We start from the raw sequence: 19,871 nt of genomic DNA, 5'->3' as shown, positions 1-19,871 counted from the left end.
TATATATATATTATATTGTTGAATGGAAGCTGAATGTAACTATCTAAAGCCGGGATGCAGTGTTACCATACGCAAACACCACAGGCGGGTGGACAGATGAAATAAAACCGAGTATAGTCACACATACATGAGCGTGTATATAATAGGTACATAGATACATATAATACTTGTGTGCGTGTGTGTGTGCGTATATATATATATATATATATATATATATATATATATATATATATATATATATATATATATATATATTGTTGTGTCTGTACAAGTTCTTCGTTGGACGAGTGGATTTCGCGCTCGGCTCCCAATCCGGTGGTCCGAAATGTTTTGATGGCATTTATCATCAATTAAGAATCTCTTGCTCCCTCCCAAAAATGATATTAAAATTAAAACGGGGCTGGTCCCCACCTCCTTTATTTTTTTAGAGAGAGATAAAGCATCCGGATTTTAATTATAAGGTAGTGCTCACACATTGAGCAAGTTGAGTGAGTTTGGGGGAACCATCAGTTTTGAGATTATATAACGCTCGCCTTATAACACAGGCCAGTGGTGGTGGCAGTTCCAGACGCAGTATATCGATATATATATAGAGAGAGAGAACTTAGTCATCAACACAGACTGTGTTTAATGGTACCCATTTGTGCCAAGGAAGGATTTCGAATTATTATTACGTCCTTATAAAACTAAGCGCTGCTTTTCGTTCATAATTATGGATAATTATTCTCAGAATCATGTTAAACTTCAGTCAGATATGAAATCAAGATGCTAATTTGGAAGTGTGACATAATTTAATTTAAATGACAGATTTATTTTGATTTAAAAATGGATATTGAATTAGAATTTAGAGTGACGTAAATTCCATTAGATTAATGGCATAATTTGCAACTACGAATTAATTTCACTTGATCTGGTCTCATGATGTAATTTCGGTCAGATTTGAACTTTTTGAGTATCCTAAATGACGTGATTGAACTGTATGACGTAATAAGTTGAATCTGAGAAAACGGGATTTCCGTTTGTGTATTAAATTTAATAAAGTGTGTGTGTGCATATAGGCTAGATATGATCAGATCATCCACCTCACTTTGGCAAGGCCACTACCTGCATTTTTAATGATACGTTATGAATACTTATCTGATAAGTAATAACTACTGGTTGAATTCATTGATGTGCTTATTGAGTTAATGACTCCATAGTTTATTAGACAGATTCAGATTAATCATAGTGATACATATTTATGACTTTCTTCTGAATGAAGATGACATAAATTAAAGAGAATGCTGTGATAAGCTTGGCATTTACAGATATGAAATTAATTATTGTCCTTCATGAATAATTATTATTTTGCGCTTTTGTTGATGATGGTGGTTGTTTCACCATGTAGTTCTTCAAGAAATCCACTCATAAACATTTCGTCAAAATTTAATATCTCTAGAAAATTGTACACGAAATTATTATTTTAAAAAACTGTCTTCAAAGAAACATTACTATTTTTCGTTTTTTAAGTAGTTTGAACCCTGATTTTAATGCCATCATTGTCAACTGCTCTAATTGATTTTAAACCTTGTGACGCTTTTTTATATTTATTAGAGATCTGTATTATTGTAAGTTTCGTTTCCACTGTATTTTTGCAGTAGTAATGAGGGGTATGAGGCTGGCAGTTACCCGACCCCTTTAGTTGATCAACTTGTATGCCACTCAGAGCAGAGAGGCGAGAAAGCTGTTTTTGGTTAGGAGCGATTGTCGTTCGCCTCTACTGAACAGGTTTCGTGCCATATAAGGAGTGTTTCCACCTTAGATCATGCACAGTAATGCCCCGTGCCATTGCTACCTCTCAGATCAGCAGGTCGAATGATTTCTTACTCACGCAGTAACAGGTGGCGCAAATATTAGCCTATGAGATTATGGAGAGTTCTATTTCAGGATTTTATTCCTAATTCTGCAGTTAGTGAACGAAAACTTCAGTTACCGCAGTGCTGCGTTGCACTCAAATCACCGATTAATGTTTGTAGTAATAAGGTGGCTAGTAAGGACAGCATTATAATAATGTTCGTAGTAAGCGGGTTATGACAGTATTGATAGCAATTCTAGTAAAAAGGTGGTAATGACATTATTAGTAGTCACACTAGAAAATAATGTGTAAAGGCAGTATTAGTAGTAATTCTTGTTGCTCTTGTCATTATTATTGATTTGTTTGTGATTAGTAATTTATTAAATGGGTCATATTTCTTTCATAGACCAGAAATCATTCCTGTGTGTGGCGTTTATTCATGAGGTCATTTTCGCTTACTTGTCGTTGTTGTTGTTGTGGGGGTAGGAAAGTTCTATGGAAGAGCCTGAAAAGGTCTGAAAAATGTGTTTCACGTTGAGTTAAAGATGCAGATATTGTAGGGTATGATATTTGTGATTTATTTATTAGAATGAAAATGTAAAATTTAAACGATGTGCTTGTTAAACAGTACAGAAAAATTATTTCTAATAAAATATAGCGTATTTATTTTAATGTTCGTTGATGAAACAATGCTCTATTTGACTGTAGATTTAGCACGTTTTCATTTGCGTTAAAATTTAGTCATGTTTACAACTTACGCACGAGGGGAAAATCTTGCACGCATTCCGTGTAAGCTAGAGGTCGGATCATGCCTTTATTAAAATTTTGGGGGGTCACTTTTTTGTTACCAGAAATCATTCCTCTGTGTGGTGTTTATTTATTCGGTCTTTTTTTTTTGTATGAACCAGAAATCATACTCTGTGTGGCGTTTATTCATCCTTGAATCTACCTTGACCTGAGTATAATCCCCCTGTACGATAATTTTGCTATATCTTTAGGAATATTTCAACTTTATATTTTATGGTTCTCTCAGATATTTTGTATTTTTCTACATTTTTGTTTTACATTGAACAACATGACTATATAGTATATGAGGTTTCATAAAGGATTTATTTCTGTTACATTAGAAATAATGACGGTTCGGAGAGAGGTTCTCGATTTCATCACGTGACTGAACACAGCCTTACTCTGACTACAAAAGGTTGAGACTTTCCTACAATTAGCAGCATTGACACGTCTCCCATCTTGCCAAGGGAGGTACTACTTCATCCTCATCCAAAGAGGTTCATTTTCAGGATTGACCTCCTCCAGGTTGAGGTTCATCCCGAAAGTGGACATATTCGACCGCTATTTACTTATATTCACAAATGACTTCGCTTTACAGCAATATATGATATGTGTATGTATGCTTACGTTTAACCTATGTAGCTACGCACAGACATACACGCACACACACACACACACACACACACACACACACACATATATATATATATATATATATATATATATATATATATATATATATATATGTGTGTGTGTGTGTGTGTGTGTGTGTGTGTGTGTGTGTGAAAATTCCTCGCATTCATGATGCCAAATAGTAGACGACTGGAAATTGTGATGAACTCAGTTGTTGCCTCCCATCGTCAGCATTTTCTGAGGTCACTATAAAGACAAACTTGCTAGATTTTGCTACTGAGTGACTGAGGAGTTGAGCTGCTAGTTTGACATGCATTTATGGCTTTGACCAATCTATGTGTGCATATCTAAGTACCCTTTATGAGACTGCATATTGTGCAACTTGACTCTCTATTCTAAACCCATGTAATTGAGCTGTTTTCTCCACCAGCAAAATGTTTCCTATTGCCAGACGAGTTTCTTCCCAGCTTCAACATATGACAGCGATCAAAGAAGAGAGAAGCAGGCTGGCTGCTGAGTTACTGGATGTGGGAATGAAGCTTTTCGATGAGCATAGTAACCCCAGCTGAAGGAAGCCTCCTTGAACATGACTGAATCCAATTGACTCGTCCGTTCATGAGAACCAAGACCTGCAATCAAGAAATATCCAACGCAGCCGTTTCCAGCTACCATTTACTGCAGTTGCCATAATACAAGAGCCTCTCTACTAAAGGAATTAATGCTATCATTATCCAATTCTGCGCACATATCAACACACCCACAATTTATTCTCACATCCCGTTGTTCATTCTACCTGCTGTTTGATTGCTATTTCATCCACGGTTACAGAACAAATGAGAAGTTAATGCTGAAAAAGCAAGATTAGTGAATCCTGGTTGGCCAGCTACTTGTCAATAGGAACCACTTCAAACTTGTTCTAGAATGCGGTCAACACGTACCAGATATTTTCCGAGCATAGCAACATGCATGCAGCAGGGTAGTACACTACTGAAAGTGAAGGGTGACTGCAGTCTAGACTTCCCAGTTCCTTCTGGGGAACACTTACCCCTGGATGGAAGATTTTTTCTGCTCTCTGCAATTGCCTTTTTAAGAGATCCGGCAACCGCCAGCCCACTTCCTCCTTGAATTCACCTTGAAACAGTATTGATCAAATCACTGTTCTTTTTGCCAAGACGACGCTGTGGTTGCTGCAATAGTTTTATCTTCTTTCCTAATGGACGAGTGCTTTTCACATGCAGCCACCAATCCGCGGGATCAGAGGAATTTATGTCTGGTGATAGAGATTCACTTCTTGATGTAATGTGGTTCGGATCCCACAATAAGCTGTAGGTCCCTTTGCTAGGTGACCAATTGGTTCCTAGCCACGTAAAAATATCTAATCCTTCGGGCCAGCCCTAGGAGAGCTGTTCATCAGCTCAGTGGTCTGCGTAACTTAAGATATACTGAACTTTTTCGTTTTAAACACACCCTCGAACCCATTTTTGCTAAGATCCTCATCTTTTGTAAAACTGCGAACCAAAACATAAAACAAAAACCAAAAACAATAATCTAACTTGCACAATTGTGAGCGTGTGTTTGTGCATTCGCTTACAGAGATAATATAACGTTTTGAATGTGCATGATATCTCATCTATAAGACTTTTTCGTCGTTTCTACTGCTTCTTCTTACAAAATAGAATAACAGTGTGTGACACCTGAAAGTAAGAATCTAAATGCTGCTGTTATAATGTCCAAATGTGACGCAGTACTTGGTATCAGCATCATTGCAAGATGAAGGGCAGTGAGTGTGTCACAAGTGAATGCGGTAGATAAACATACCACCTACGTCAGCTACCAAAAGAAAACGTGCAGTAGGTACTGCTTGTTTTCTATTGCAGTTGACATATTTTTCTCACTGTCTTTATCATGAATATGAAAAAAAATGAAAAGCAAGTCTTCATATTTTTTTATGTAGGCTTTGTATAATCATCTAAGTGCTGGTTCTCTGTCTTCATGGCTTAAAAGAAAAAAGTCCAATGGTTATAGCCTACACAAGACTTACCGATGAAATGTAACCAGTGGATTTAAGGTTTTGCCGAGTCTTTGAGTGCGTCCATATGCAGCTCACGAACCATAGGCATCCTTTCAAGCAGCAATATGAGAGCTTATGTACTTCCAAAACAGATATTCGAGCAAAACTGAGCTACCATTTTTGGGTAGGTCATGTAGCGGGTAAGGTGAGTGAGCTCTTTGCCCTACCTACGTACACGCGCTGACTGGGTCGGCTTCACCACTCCGGGAAAATGGCATCTCCACCTATCAAACAAACCTCCTTGCCTGCTAAAGGGGATGAGGATGCACCCAACAGGAGGGAGGTCACCTCACCTCCTCCCTCGCCCTCCCTGATTGGCCTCACTTCTGGCTTGCCATCGTCCTCTCTCAGGCACGGACAGGGACGTCTTTCTCTCTGCCAGACTAGGCCTAGTCGGTCGCTCACCTGGCGTGCTCCCAGGACTCAGACAAAGCAAGGACTCCGTCTCCGATGATCAAGCTGAATGCCCAAGGCAAACGGGTATGTGCTGGGTTCCCCCATGTAAGCAGTTCCTTTTTCTCCAAGTGATTCCCTCTCACGTCTGAATTGCCAATATTTTGCCACTTCTCCAACTCAGCCTCCTTTGTCCTCTAGGAGGCACACGCGGCCCCCACGACTTGTTCTATGCTCCAGCAAGTGTCCCTAGATTATAACCAAAGATTCCTCACCATAATGAAAGTGTGCTAACTTAATGATAAATTCCCCCCACCGTGAATAAACCATTTTATTGGCGAGAGAGATTTCTGGAATTGTCAATTGCAACCTGGCATTCTCTTCCAGAAGGTGACCGTATCAAGATGCGGCCCCATTCGCATACAGCAGCAGCAGCAGCAGCAGCGAGTGAGTAGTACATGAAGTTCATAATATCAAGTTAGTCTCAGAAACAGCAGAACAATTATCTGACCTTATAATGTAGTAGCCTTCTTCACATCTCATGTGTTTAACTGTAACTATATTTTACAACACCGGTCTTGCGTCATGTGTAGGTGCTACCAGCCATGCCATTTTGATTCCTGTCAATTTTGTCAATAAAATGCCCTTAAAAGTAATCTGACTTGTTTGGATGGCGACCTTCCTTCCATTCCCAGTGACAGGTGAAATGAGGTCGGATTCTGGAATCTATCTAAGTCAATTACGTCTGGAGTTTGGTAGGGGGGCCATCAATCAGTCAATTGGGCGTCAACATTTCAAAGTTACTGTTAAGCAACCCCCCCACCCCTCACCCCCCCAACCCCCCCCACCCCCCCCCCCCAAGTAAAATTGGCTCCTTGTTTGGCTTCAAGGACCGTCTGCAGCCCTTCATGAGATCCAATGTGGTCTATAAGTTTAAATGCCCAGGATGTCCTGGTACTTATATTGGATCAACGAAAAGGTGGTTGCAAATGCGTTATTGCAGTCACTTAAGGTTTAGGTTTAGAACGGGGCAAAGATTGATCAGACCAGAACATTCAAATATAAAAAATCATGCTATCAATTGTAAAATTGAGGTCAAGACGCAGCACTTTACCATATTAGGGTATTTTAAGGATGAAGATTATCTGACTACCTTAGAGTCATTATATATTAAAAGACTCGTTCCATCGTTAAACGGTGGTTGCTCTTCTGCTCAACTATCTCTGGCATTGTCGTGTTTGGAGGTTGGTGTTCCTTCTTTGGTCATTCTATCTTCTTCCGTTGTACCTGAAAGTTGGTGTAACAGCAGTTGTTTTTACTTTGCATCTTTTTTTTGGTCTTTTGTTTTTTAATTAGAATCCTGTGTATTTTTAGTATTTTTAATGCTATTATTTAGTCATTTTTCAGACTGATGATGCACATGGTCATGTGCAAAACGTTTCTTAATGAATAAATCTTCTTTTAAAACATCCGTGTGTCTTCGGCTTTCCTGAATATATATAATATATATATATATATATATATTATATATTATATATATATATATATATATCTATTATAAACAGAGAGAGAGAGAGAGAGGCTACACACACACACAAACACACACTTGTATGCATAATATATACCATAACTAAAAATATATACATCCTTTTTTTTCCCTATCCTCCTTTAAAAAAAAAAAAAAAAAAAAAAATCAAGTATCGTGATAAAAATGTAGCAAAGAACGCCAATGCCAGAAACAACGTCAGAAGTATGCGATTCAAAGGCCATGGGTGGCATGGGGACCGGGCCCTCGGGCACTGCCCGGATGCCCGATTCGGTCAGTCCGCCCCTGCTGTGTGTGTGTGTGTGTGCGTGCACTTGAGACGCAGTTCCGTATCTGTGCTTGTTAAAAAGAATACACTCAGAGGTACATTATTTAAATTTCTGCTGCTGTTAATTCTCTTTTCATTCATAAAATAGTAATTATGTCGACTGAAATATTGACCATCACTGGAAGAACGAAATACTCTGTCAACTGACGTAAAATTGAGTACATTTGATTAACAAGAAATTATGTTTTTGACCTTTGAAGACAGAGCAAGGAATAAGAAAATGCAAAAAAAATTATATATATATATATATATATATATATATATCATATATATATATAATATATATATATATATATATTGTCCTATTTGATCACGTCTAAAAAGCTATCTTATTTCTAATAACTTGTAATATAAGCTAGAATAAACTCACAGCTTTCCAGTGGTACTCATTTAGTGACGATGAAAAACACGGGGGTAACATAAGAGAGCATTTTGTGAGGAGACGTTCAACGCGTCTCACTCTACTTCAACTGTTCACCAAGGAGGAGGAGGAAGAGTCGGTGACCAGGACCTGAACGTCAACAATAAGTTTGGACCGAAAACGGTTAATTAAGATAACGTCACATAATGTTATTCCTAAATGAACTTGAAGAGGTTTTATAACGACAACAGAAGAAAAATCAGCTTAAAGTCGTTCAATGCTTGAAAATACTCTCTCTCTCTCTCTCTCTCTCTCTCTCTCTCTCTCTCTCTCTCTCATACATAATGGGCGATATGGAACGTCTGGGAAGGAGTTTGTTCATGATAATTTAAATAGAGAATAGAAGAAGAATAAGAAAAGGACAATACACAGCAACTGAAAAACGATGATAACACCGAGCGGAAGCCCATATCTCTCTCTCTCTCTCTCTTCTCTCTCTCGTAGTAGCCATCTTGCTTGGTGAGACGTTCCCGCGTGAAGTCAGATTAATCAACAGATATCACAAGTTTAACATACGACTAGAATTTGAGAAATATCTAGAAGTGTTTGTGAACTATCGGTGATAAGATTAGTGTGAAAATAGTAGGATAAAGCGTCTTCTAAGTTAGTTTATCAAGTGTAATACTGTAAATCAGAACAAGATGGCAGTAAGTTCCAACTGCGGGAAGAGATGGCGTAATTTAGCGTGTTTAGCAGATTCGCAATACGATGAGGTAGCAGGAAGGGAACTGGCATTTCTCATCTATGAAATCAGCAACAGTCCTAACCAAAAAGATACAAAAGCATTCATAGATATATTAGAAGGATATAATCCTTCAAACTGGAACAAATCTAATGAAAACATCTTGAAAATAATTGAAGAAGTTCCAAATAAAATCCAAGTGGTCAAGAGACTCATAAAGAAAATATACATAAACCAACATATTCCGACAAAGAAAATGAATAAGGTGAATCTTGTGAATATCCTAATTGACGCATTAGGAAAAAGAATGCCAAAAGCATGCAAACTGTGTAAGGTTTGGTATAGCATAGTCAATCCACAAAACCTAATCAGAAAATGTGCTGCATGCAACATTCCGACCCATCCACAGTGTGCTGAGGTAATACAAGATATGAGAAAAGATACAAGAATTTTTTGTTCAACATGTCTATCATGGATAGACAATGTTATTAAATCAAGATTGAATGTACAAATAGTTGAGGATGAAGAAGAAGAGGAAGAGGAAGAACGAAGAAGAAGAAGAAGAAGAAGAAGACGGAAAACGGAAAGAGAAGTAAACAAAAATGAAACGAAGAAAAAAAATAAGGAAAACAAAGAACAAGATAAAAGTATGGATGCAGAGATACTCATTGATACTACATATGAGGCAATAAAGCAGCATACCTACGAAGAAATAAATTACGATATGGCAACAGAAAAGCAAATCCCGAAGAGGCTCTACCCAGATCTACACAAAGACGGGAAAGAGGAAAAAATAGACAAGAAAGACAAAATCTGCAACCTTTTGAAAAGAGGGAATTGCAGATTTGGAGAAAGATGTTACTACAAACATCCTAAGGTATGTCACAACTATGAAATATAGGTAAATGTGCATACCTAGATGGATATGGGGATGATTGCAGAGATCTGCATCCAAAAATATGCAAAAACCTAAAAGAAGGAAAAGGATGTAAGTTCGCACAAAAAATGCAAATATATGCACCCTGTAGCCATGAATCATAATCAAATAAATAACCAACCAAGTAATAAAATCCAAAATAAGAAAGAAACAAATAAAGAGAGAAATCAAGAATATCAGGTAAAAGAGAAAAGCAAACCACCAATGAGATATGCAGAGATGTCAGCAAAAAAATTTCAATGCATCAGCTCCAAAAATTCTACTCAAGGGATAATAACTGTATTTATTATGCAAGAGGATATTGCAGAAAAAACGGAGAAAATTGCAGATTCAGACACAAAATGAATAATTATGATAAAGGAAGATCAAATATTATGGAAAAGTTGGATTTTTTAATGTCAGAATTTCTGGAAATGAAAAAAAGAACAACATACCAGAACAGGAAAGAGACATGGAAAATCCTTATTACTACCAATATTAAATGAAGGAGAAAACACGCAAACCATCATAGTGATGAATGCGCAGGGTTTAGTTACGAGTAACTCAAAAAGAAAAATAGAGTACTTAGAAGAAACTAACCCAAATTGAAAAGAAAATAGATATAATGAATATAAGTGAAACCTGGTATTCCCAAGAGACTGGGAATGATGATCAAATAAAAGGGTTCCAACTTATAGATCAGATAGAAAAAATAGGAATCAAGGGGGAACCGCAATATATGGGAAAGACAAAAAACAAGGAAAAATATATGAGAAATATAGTAACTCAGAATGTGAACTAATAGCGGTAGAATTTGAATCTGAAAAATTAATGAACATAGTAATATATAGACCTCCTAATACTAAAGAGTTTGACTTAATAATTGAAAAATTGGATGATATATGTAGAAAATCACAAGGACTGGACTATTCTCCTATCTGGTGACTTCAAACTTTCCTTTCGTAGAATGGAAAGAACGAATAGGAGATTGTGGATGTACTTATACATATAAAAAAGAGAGTAATAGTAGTGCAGAAGATAAGAGGCAATTCGAAAAGCTATAGATATGCTACTAGAATACAACATTCAACAAATAAATCACCTGCCAACAAGAAAGGAAAATACTTTAGACCTAGTATTTGTGAACGAGGTGAATTATGTTAAAGAAATAATAGTTTATAATGCGAGTATTTCAGACATAATGTCATAGAATTAAAACAGTTCATTCCAAAGCAAGTGAAAACAGAGATAAGCAAGAAATGAAAAGTGGGAAGGATATGGAAAATACAACTTCTACAGTAAAAATATAAAATGGTCAGAAATAAATGAAGAATTAAACAAAGATTGGGATAACATTTTCGTAAGCGATGACATAAGAGTAAATACGGAGATATTATATAAAATATTAGAGAAAATAGTGGATAAATATATACCGAAGAAGAAAAGTAAACATATTTCATGCATACCAAGAGACAGAAGGATCTTGTTCCAGAAAATCAGAAAGTGGAAAAAAGGTCTTGCAAAAGAAAAAAATGCATGGAAAGTTATAGAACTAAAAAGTAAGATAGAAAATGCAGAACAAAAGATTATACAATCAAAAGAAAATGAAAAACGGGAATTGGAAGAAAAAACCCTATTAAATATCAAGCAAAACCCAAACTATTATACTCATATGCGAAGAAGATGAATAAAAGAAGAATAGAAATAGGCCCTTTAAGAATTGAAGGGAGATTAACGAATGAAAAAAAAGGAAATTGCAACATACTGGCAGAACGATATAAGAGAGAATTCACCCCTAGAATAGATAATGAAGATAATGACATAGAAGTAAGGGACGAAAATAGTGAATATTTAGCTGACATAGAAATTAATGAAGCTGATATTGTGCAGGCAATTAATGAAATTAAAAATGGAGCTGCTGCAGGGCCTGATGGAATCCCTGCTATTTTGTTAAAGAAAGTAGTTCATTCTATCGCAAAGCCACTTGCAATATTATTAAGACAAAGTGTAGATACAGGCAAGATTTATGATGAGCACAAATTAGCATATATCACCACTACTTTCAAAAGTGGATCAAGACTTGAGGCAAGAATAATTATAGGCCTGTGAGTCTAACATCACATATTATGAAAGTGTATGAAAGGGTAATGAAGAAAAATATTATGAAACATTTAATAAAAAATAATTTGTTTAATATAGGACAACACGGTTTCGTACCCGGAAAAAGTACACAAACCCAACTGTTAGTCCACCGTGAGAACATATTCAAAATATGAAAAGCGGAAATGAAACAGATGTGGTATATCTAGACTTTGCAAAAGCTTTTGACAAAGTAGACCATAATATATTAGCAAAGAAAATTAGAAAACACAATATCGTAGATAAAATAGGAAGATGGTTAAAAGAATTTTTACACAACAGAAAACAGATAGTTATTGCAAACGATGAGAAATCAGATGAAACCAAGGTAATATCCGGTGTGCCACAATGGTACGGTGTTAGCTGCAATACTGTTTGTTATTATGATTGAAGACATAGACAGTAATGTTAAGGATTCGGTAGTGAGTAGTTCGCTGATGACACAAGAATAAGTAGAGAAATTACTTGTGATGAAGATAGGAACGCTCTACAAAGAGACCTTAACAAAGTATATGATTGGGCAGAGGAAAATAGGATGGTATTTAACTCTGATAAATTTGAATCAATAAATTATGGAGACAGAGAAGGAAAGCTATATGCATATAGGGGACCTAATTAATGAGACAATCACAAATAAGGAAGCAGTTAAAGACCTTGGTGTGATGATGAATAGGAACATGTTATGCAATGATCAATAGCAATTCTTTTGGCAAAATGTAAAGCAAAAATGGAAATGTTGTTACGGCACTTCAAAACAAGAAAAGCTGAACACATGATTATGCTTTATAAAACATATGTTCGTAGTCCACTTGAATATTGCAATATGATATGGTACCCACACTATCAAAAGGATATTGCACAAATAGAGAGTGTACAAAGGTCCTTTACAGCTAGAATAGAAGAAGTTAAGGACCTTGACTACTGGGAAAGACTACAATCATTAAAAATTATATAGTCTAGAAAGGAGAAGAGAACGCTACATGATAATTCAGGCATGGAAACAGATAGAAGGAATAACAGAAAATATCATGGAACTAAAAATATCAGAAAGAGCAAGCAGAGGTAGATTAATAGTGCCCAAAACAATACCAGGAAAAATAAGGAAAGCACACAGGACATTAATCCACTACACACCAGCATCGATAATGCAGCGTCTATTCAATGCGTTGCCAGCTCATCTGAGGAATATATCAGGAGTGAGCGTAGATGTGTTTAAGAATAAGCTCGACAAATATCTAAACTGCATCCCAGACCATCCAAGATTGGAAGATGCAAAATATACCGGAAGATGTACTAGCAACTCTCTGGTAGACATTAGAGGTGCCTCACACTGAGGGACCTGGGGCAACCCGAACGAACTGTAAGGTCTGTAAGGTCTGTAAGGTCTCTCTCTCTCTCTTTCTCTCTCTCTCTCTCTCCTCCATGCTCTTCCCCCTCCCCCAAACCCCTCCAAGCCTCCTCCTCCCTATCCACACAGAGAGCCGAGAGAGAGAGAGAGAAAAAAAAACAGAAAGAGAGAGAGAGAATGAAAATCAATAAAAGGAAATAATGAATGCAATAACGGACAACAATAATCAAAGTAGATTGGAATAGGTGAGAGAGAGAGAGAGAATAATGAATGCAGTAAACGGACAATAATAATCAAGGTTCATTAGAATAAGAGACAGAGAGAGAAAAAGAGAAAGAGAGAGAGAGAGAGAGATCAAAGGAGATTTGAATAGGAGAGAGAGACCTTACCTTACAGACCTTACGTCTTGTTCGGGTTTCCCCAGGTCCCTCAGTGTGAGGCACCTCTAATGTCTACCAGAGAGTTGCTAGAGCATCTTCCGGTATATTTTGCATCTTCCAATCTTGGATGGTCTGGGATGCAGCATAGATATTTGTCAAGCTTATTCTTAAGCACATCTACGCTCACTCCTGATATATTCCTCAGATGAGCTGGCAACGCATTGAATAGACGCTGCATTGTTTATACTGGTGCGTAGTGGATTAATATCCTGTATGCTTTCCTTATTTTTCCTGGTATAGTTTTGTGCAATATTAATCTACCTCTGCCTGCTCTTTCTGATATTTTTAGCTCCATGATGTTTTCGGCAAAACCTTTTATCTGTTTCCATGCCTGAATTATCACGTAGCGTTTTCTTCTCCTTTCTAGACTATATAATTTTAAAAATTACAGTCTTTCCCAGTAGTCAAGATCCTTAACTTCTTCTATTCTAGCTGTAAAGGACCTTTGTACACTCTCTATTTGTGCAATATCCTTTTGATAGTGTGGGTACCATATCATATTGCAATATTCAAATGGACTACGAACATACGTTTTATAAAGCATAATCAGCTTTTCTTGTTTTGAAGTGCCGTAACAACATTCCCTTTTTTGCTTTACATTTTGCCAATAGAATTGCTATTTGATCATTGCATAACATGTTCCTATTCATCATCACACCAAGGTCTTTAACTGCTTCCTTATTTGTGATTGTCTCATTATTAGGTCCCCTATATGCATATAGCTTTCCTTCTCTATCTCCATAATTTATTGATTCAAATTTATCAGAGTTAAATATCAATCTATTTACCTCTGCCCAATCATATACTTTGTTAAGGTCTCTTTGTAGCGTGTTCCTATCTTCATCACAAATAATTCCTCTACTTATTCTTGTGTCATCAGCGAAACTACTCACTACAGAGTCCTTAACATTACTGTCTATGTCTGCAATCATAATAACAAACAGTAATGCAGCTAACACCGTACCTTGTGGCACACCGGATATTACCTTAGCTTCATCCGATTTCTCATCGTTTGCAATAACTATCTGTTTTCTGTTGTGTAAAAATTCTTTTAACCATCTTCCTACTTTGTCCACTATATTATGTTTTCTCATTTTCTTCGCTAATATATTATGATCTTTTGCAAACTCTAGATAAACCATATCTGTTTCATTTCCGTTTTTCATATTTTTATATATGTTCTCACGGTGGACTAACAGTTAGGTTTGTGTACTTTTTCAGGGTACAAAACCATGTTGTCCTATATTAAACAAATTATTTTTTATTAAATGCTTCATAATATTTTTCTTCATTACTCTTTCATACACTTTCATAATATGTGATGTTAGACTCACAGGCCTATAATTACTAGCCTCTAGTCTTGATCCACTTTTGAAAGTAGGGGGAATATATGTTAATTTGTGCTCATCATAAATCTTGCGTGTATCTACCCTTTGTCTTAATAATATTGCAAGTGGCTTTGCAATAGAATGAACTACTTTCTTTAACAAAATAGCAGGGACACCATCAGCCCAGCTACAGCTCCATTTTTAATTTCATTAATAGCCTGCACAATATCGGCTTCATTAATATCTATGTCTGATAAATATTCACTATTTTCATCCCTTATTTCTGTATCATTATCTTCATTATCAATTCTAGGGGTGAATTCTCTCTTATATCTTTATGCCAATATGTTGCATATTTCCTTTTTTTCATTCGTTAATCTCCCTTCAATTCTTAAAGGGCCTATTTCTATTCTTCTTTTATTCATCTTTTTTGCATACAAGTACAATAGTTTGGGGTTTTGCTTGATATTTACTAGGGTTTTTTCTTCCAAGTCCCATTTTTTATTTTCTTTTGATTGTATAATCTTTTGTTCTGCAGTTTCTATCTTACTTTTTAGTTCCATCACTTTCCATGCATTTTTTTCTTTTGCAAGACCTTTTTTCCTCTTTCTGATTTTCTGGAACAAGATCCTTCTGTCTCTTGGTATGCATGACTGATGTTTACTTTTCTTCTTCGGTATATATTTATCCACTATTTTTTCTAATATTCTATATAATATCTCTGTATTTACCTGTATATCATCACTTACGAAAAAGTTATCCCAATCTTTGTTTAATTCTTCATTTATTTCCGACCATTTTATATTTTTACTGTAGAAATTATATTTTCCATATCCTTCCCACTTTTTCATTTCTTGCTTATCTCTGTTTTCACTTGCTTTGGAATGGACCGTTAATTCTATGACATTATGGTCTGAAATACTCACATTATAAACTATTATTTCTTTAACATAATTCACCTCGCTCACAAATACTAGGTCTATAGTATTTTCCTTTCTTGTTGGCAGGTGATTTATTTGTTGAATGTTGTATTCTAGTAGCATACTTAATAGCTTTTCAAATTGCCTCTTATCTTCTGCACTACTATTATTCTCTTTTTATATGTATAAATACAACCACAATCTCCTATTCGTTCTTTCCAGTCTACGAAAGGTAAGTTAAAGTATCCGGATAGGAGAATAGTCCAGTCCTTGTGATTTCTACATATATCATCCAATTTTTCTATTATTGTGTCAAACTCTTTAGTATTAGGAGGTCTATATATTACTATGTTCATTAATTTTTCAGATTCAAATTCTACCTCTATTAGTTCACATTCTGAGTTATTATATTTCTCATATGTTTTTCCTTGTTGTTTGTATCTTGGGAATACCAGGTTTCACTTATATTCATTATATCTATTTTCTTTTCAATTTAGGTTAATTCTTCTAAGAACTCTATTTTTCTTTTTTAGTTACTTGTAACTAAACCCTGCGCATTCATCACTATGATGGTTTGCGTGTTATCTCGTTCATTTAATATGGGTAATAAGGATTTTCCCATGTCTCTTTCCTGTTTTGGTATGTTGTTCTTTTCTTCATTTCCAGAAATTCTGACTTTAGAAAATCCAACTTTTCCAAAATATTTGATCTTCCTTCATCATAATTATTCATTTCGTGTCTGAATCTGCAATTTTCTCCGGATCTGCACCATCCCCTAGCATCGTATATGCAGTATTTATCTCTTGAGCTGTATCTTGGAGCTGATGCTTGGAAATTCTTTGCTGACACTCCATATTGCGGTGATGGGTTGCTTTTTTCCTTCACCTCATGTTCTTTGTTCTTCTCTTTATTTGTTTCTTTTCTATTTTGGATTTTATTATTTAATTGATTATTTAATTGACTTTGATTCATGGCTACAGGGTGCATATATTTACATTTTTTGTCAAACCTACATCCTTTTCCTTCTTTTAGGTTTTTGCATATTTTTGGATGTAGATCTCTGCATTCAACCTCATAGCCGTCTAGGTATGCACATTTACCATAGATTTTATAGTTGTATCAGTATGCAGATCTCGGTAAAGCCTCTTCGAGATTTTATTTTGTGTTGTCATGTCATAATTTATTTCTCCGTATGTATGCTGCTTGATTGCCTCATATGTATTATCTATGAGTATCTCTGCATCCATACTCGCTAACATCTATATGGAATATTTCGAAACTAATCTAGTTCCTAATGTTAAATGTCCCTAACTTATAACTGCAAGGATGGTGGAGATATGTGGATGATATTTTTGCTATTCTGCAAGGTGATGAAAATGAAATAGAAACTTTTCTAGATGAACTCAATAAACTTGATAGCAACATCCAGTTCACTTTAGAGAAAAGTAACAATAATAAACTGCCCTTTTTAGACATACTCATAGAAAGAAAAGAAACAGAATATGAATTCAGCACATATAGAAAGCCCACACATACAAACTCATATATTCATTTCTTCTCTTTTCACAGTCATGATATAAAAATAGGGGTTCTAACAGGTTTATTTCTTAGGGCAATGAGAACGTGTGACCCTTGCAAGATAGAACAAGAAATAAATTACATCGGTAAAAGCTTCGATGCATTAGCATACCTGGAATGGTTCAGAAAAGGGCACTCAACAAAGCTAGAAAATTTTTTTACAGAGCACAAGAATAGAGAAAACAAGAAAATAGTTGCCCTCTCTTTTATGCCTAAAATGAAACAAATCACTTCAAAAATGAAAGAAAGTCAATATAAATTTGTATATACCTTTGATAATACCGTAAAAAACAAAGTATGTAGAAATAAATTAGAAGGAGAAGACAGTAATACAGATGATGTAGCGGGGGTATACATAATCAATTGCAGCAATTGTGGGGACAGATATGTGGGGGAATCAGGTAGGGGAATAAGGACGAGAGTCCAAGAACATAGAAGGGCAGTACAAGTTAACTCTCAGGGGAGTGCTATAGCTAGGCATTGTTGGGAAAATGACCATATGATGGATTTCAAAAACAGTAGGCTTATATACAAAAGCAACAAAATTAGTCACAGGAGGGTAGTAGAAGGTGCACTCATCAGAGAGATTAAAGTAATAGAAGGAAACAAAGGTTTTACCTCAGAAGATCCCATAAGCCGAGCTTTGATATTAAAAGAAGCTAAGATTGACAGTGCTGACCTGGAGATTAGGTTTCCTGCCCAACAGACTTTTGGTGACCACACCCATACCTCAAGGATTAATCCCATTGACCATCAGCTCAGGATATCAGAGCGACAAGAGGGGATTGGCAACTCTCAAGGAAACCAGAACAGCCATCACATAAATGACAGCTCAACGAGAAGAAGTTCCAGAAGACTGCTGGGCCTTGACCCAGGCTAACATACCAAACATCTCTTGAAAATGGGCCACAGATAGGGCCTGAAAGTACTCGAGTGTGGAGTAAAATTAAATGTAAATACTTAGAAGTAAACAAGTTACAAAGTGATTTTGTGGGTTTCTTTTTCAATCTTCAGAATAAACTGAAAGAAGTTTTTGTCTGATTCTTTTTCTTAATGCATCAATTAGTATATTCACAATATTCACCTTATTCATTTTCTTTGTCGGAATATGTTGATTGATGTCAATTTTCTTTATAAGTCTCTTGACCACTGTAATTTTATTTGGAAGTCCTTCAAATATTTTCATGGTGTTTTCTAATAATTTATTCCAGTTTGAAGGATCATATCCTTCCAATATGTCTATGAATACTTTTGTGTCATTTTGATTAGGGCTGTTATTGATCTCATAGATGAGAAATGCCAGTTCCCTTCCTGCTAACTCATCATATTGCAGATCTGCAAGAAGAGTAAGATTTCGCCATCTCCTCCCGCATTCTCAGCTTACTGCCATCTTGATCTGATTTACAATACTTCACTCGGTAAACTAACTTAGTAGACGCTTTATCCGACTATTTTCACACTAATCTTATCGCCGACAATTCACGCAAAAGCGTGATATCGGTTGATTTATCAGACTGTGCACAGGTACCTCTCACCAAGCAAAATGGCACTACTCGAGAGAGAGAGAGAGAGAGAGAGAGAGAAAGAGAGAGAGAAAGAAAGAAATTCTTCCCCCTGTCTGTGCTTGTATGACGTTCATCTCCCATTATCGTGCCTCCAAGCAGCCCGGTCCTCTTAACGCACCTTAATAAGCAGTCTTGTTCTTCTCTAAACCGTCGCCTGCCTCAATCAAGATAATAAGGGAAGATATCGTGTTGTTCGTCAATGAACACAGAGCGATGTTATGGTGACAGAAAGAAAGAAAGAAAGAAGCGTCAATCAGCTGCAAGCACTCGCTGTGAAATGTTTCTTGTAACGAGAACTGTTTGAATTTCGCCTCTCGTCTTCTGTGACGTTGAAATGCGTGACACTTTACATCTCTCTCTCTCTCTCTCTCTCTCTCTCTCTCTCTCTCTCTCTCTCTCACACACACACACACACACACATGTGAACCGGTGTTTGTTGATAAAGATTTAAATAAAGAGAAGAAGAAGAAGAATAGGAAGAAAATGCACTGACCGACAGCCGATGGTTACTCCGGGTGGAGTCCAATATCTCCATCCCCACCCCCTGCAATCACCCCCTCCTCCCCTCCGCGTCCTCCCGTTTCAGCAAAACGACTCCGAGAGCAGAGTTTGCTGCCAGACGCAAGAACGAGTTTTCCCTTTAGCTGGCCATGATAGTGAAATTATGAGGGAAGAGGAGGTTCATTGATAATGACGACAAAGAAGATGGTGAAGACATCACAATGTCAGCTCCTCCTCCTCTTCCTCCCCCACGATTAGGACGGGGGGGAGGAGGAGGAGGAGAGAAAACGAAAGAGACTAAATAGACATACTTGGTAGGTGCCTGAGGCAGCGACCATTTGTTGCTCTTCTTTCCAGTTCACCGGCAACACAAACTGCTGCTGTAGTTTTTTTAATGTGATATAGACGAAAAAAGAGCACTCGCACTAATCAGAGATACAGA

Source organism: Macrobrachium nipponense, chromosome 42 (genome assembly GCF_015104395.2).
Source record: "Macrobrachium nipponense isolate FS-2020 chromosome 42, ASM1510439v2, whole genome shotgun sequence".
NCBI lineage: Eukaryota > Metazoa > Arthropoda > Malacostraca > Decapoda > Palaemonidae > Macrobrachium > Macrobrachium nipponense.
Note: the sequence above shows the minus strand (reverse complement) of the source record.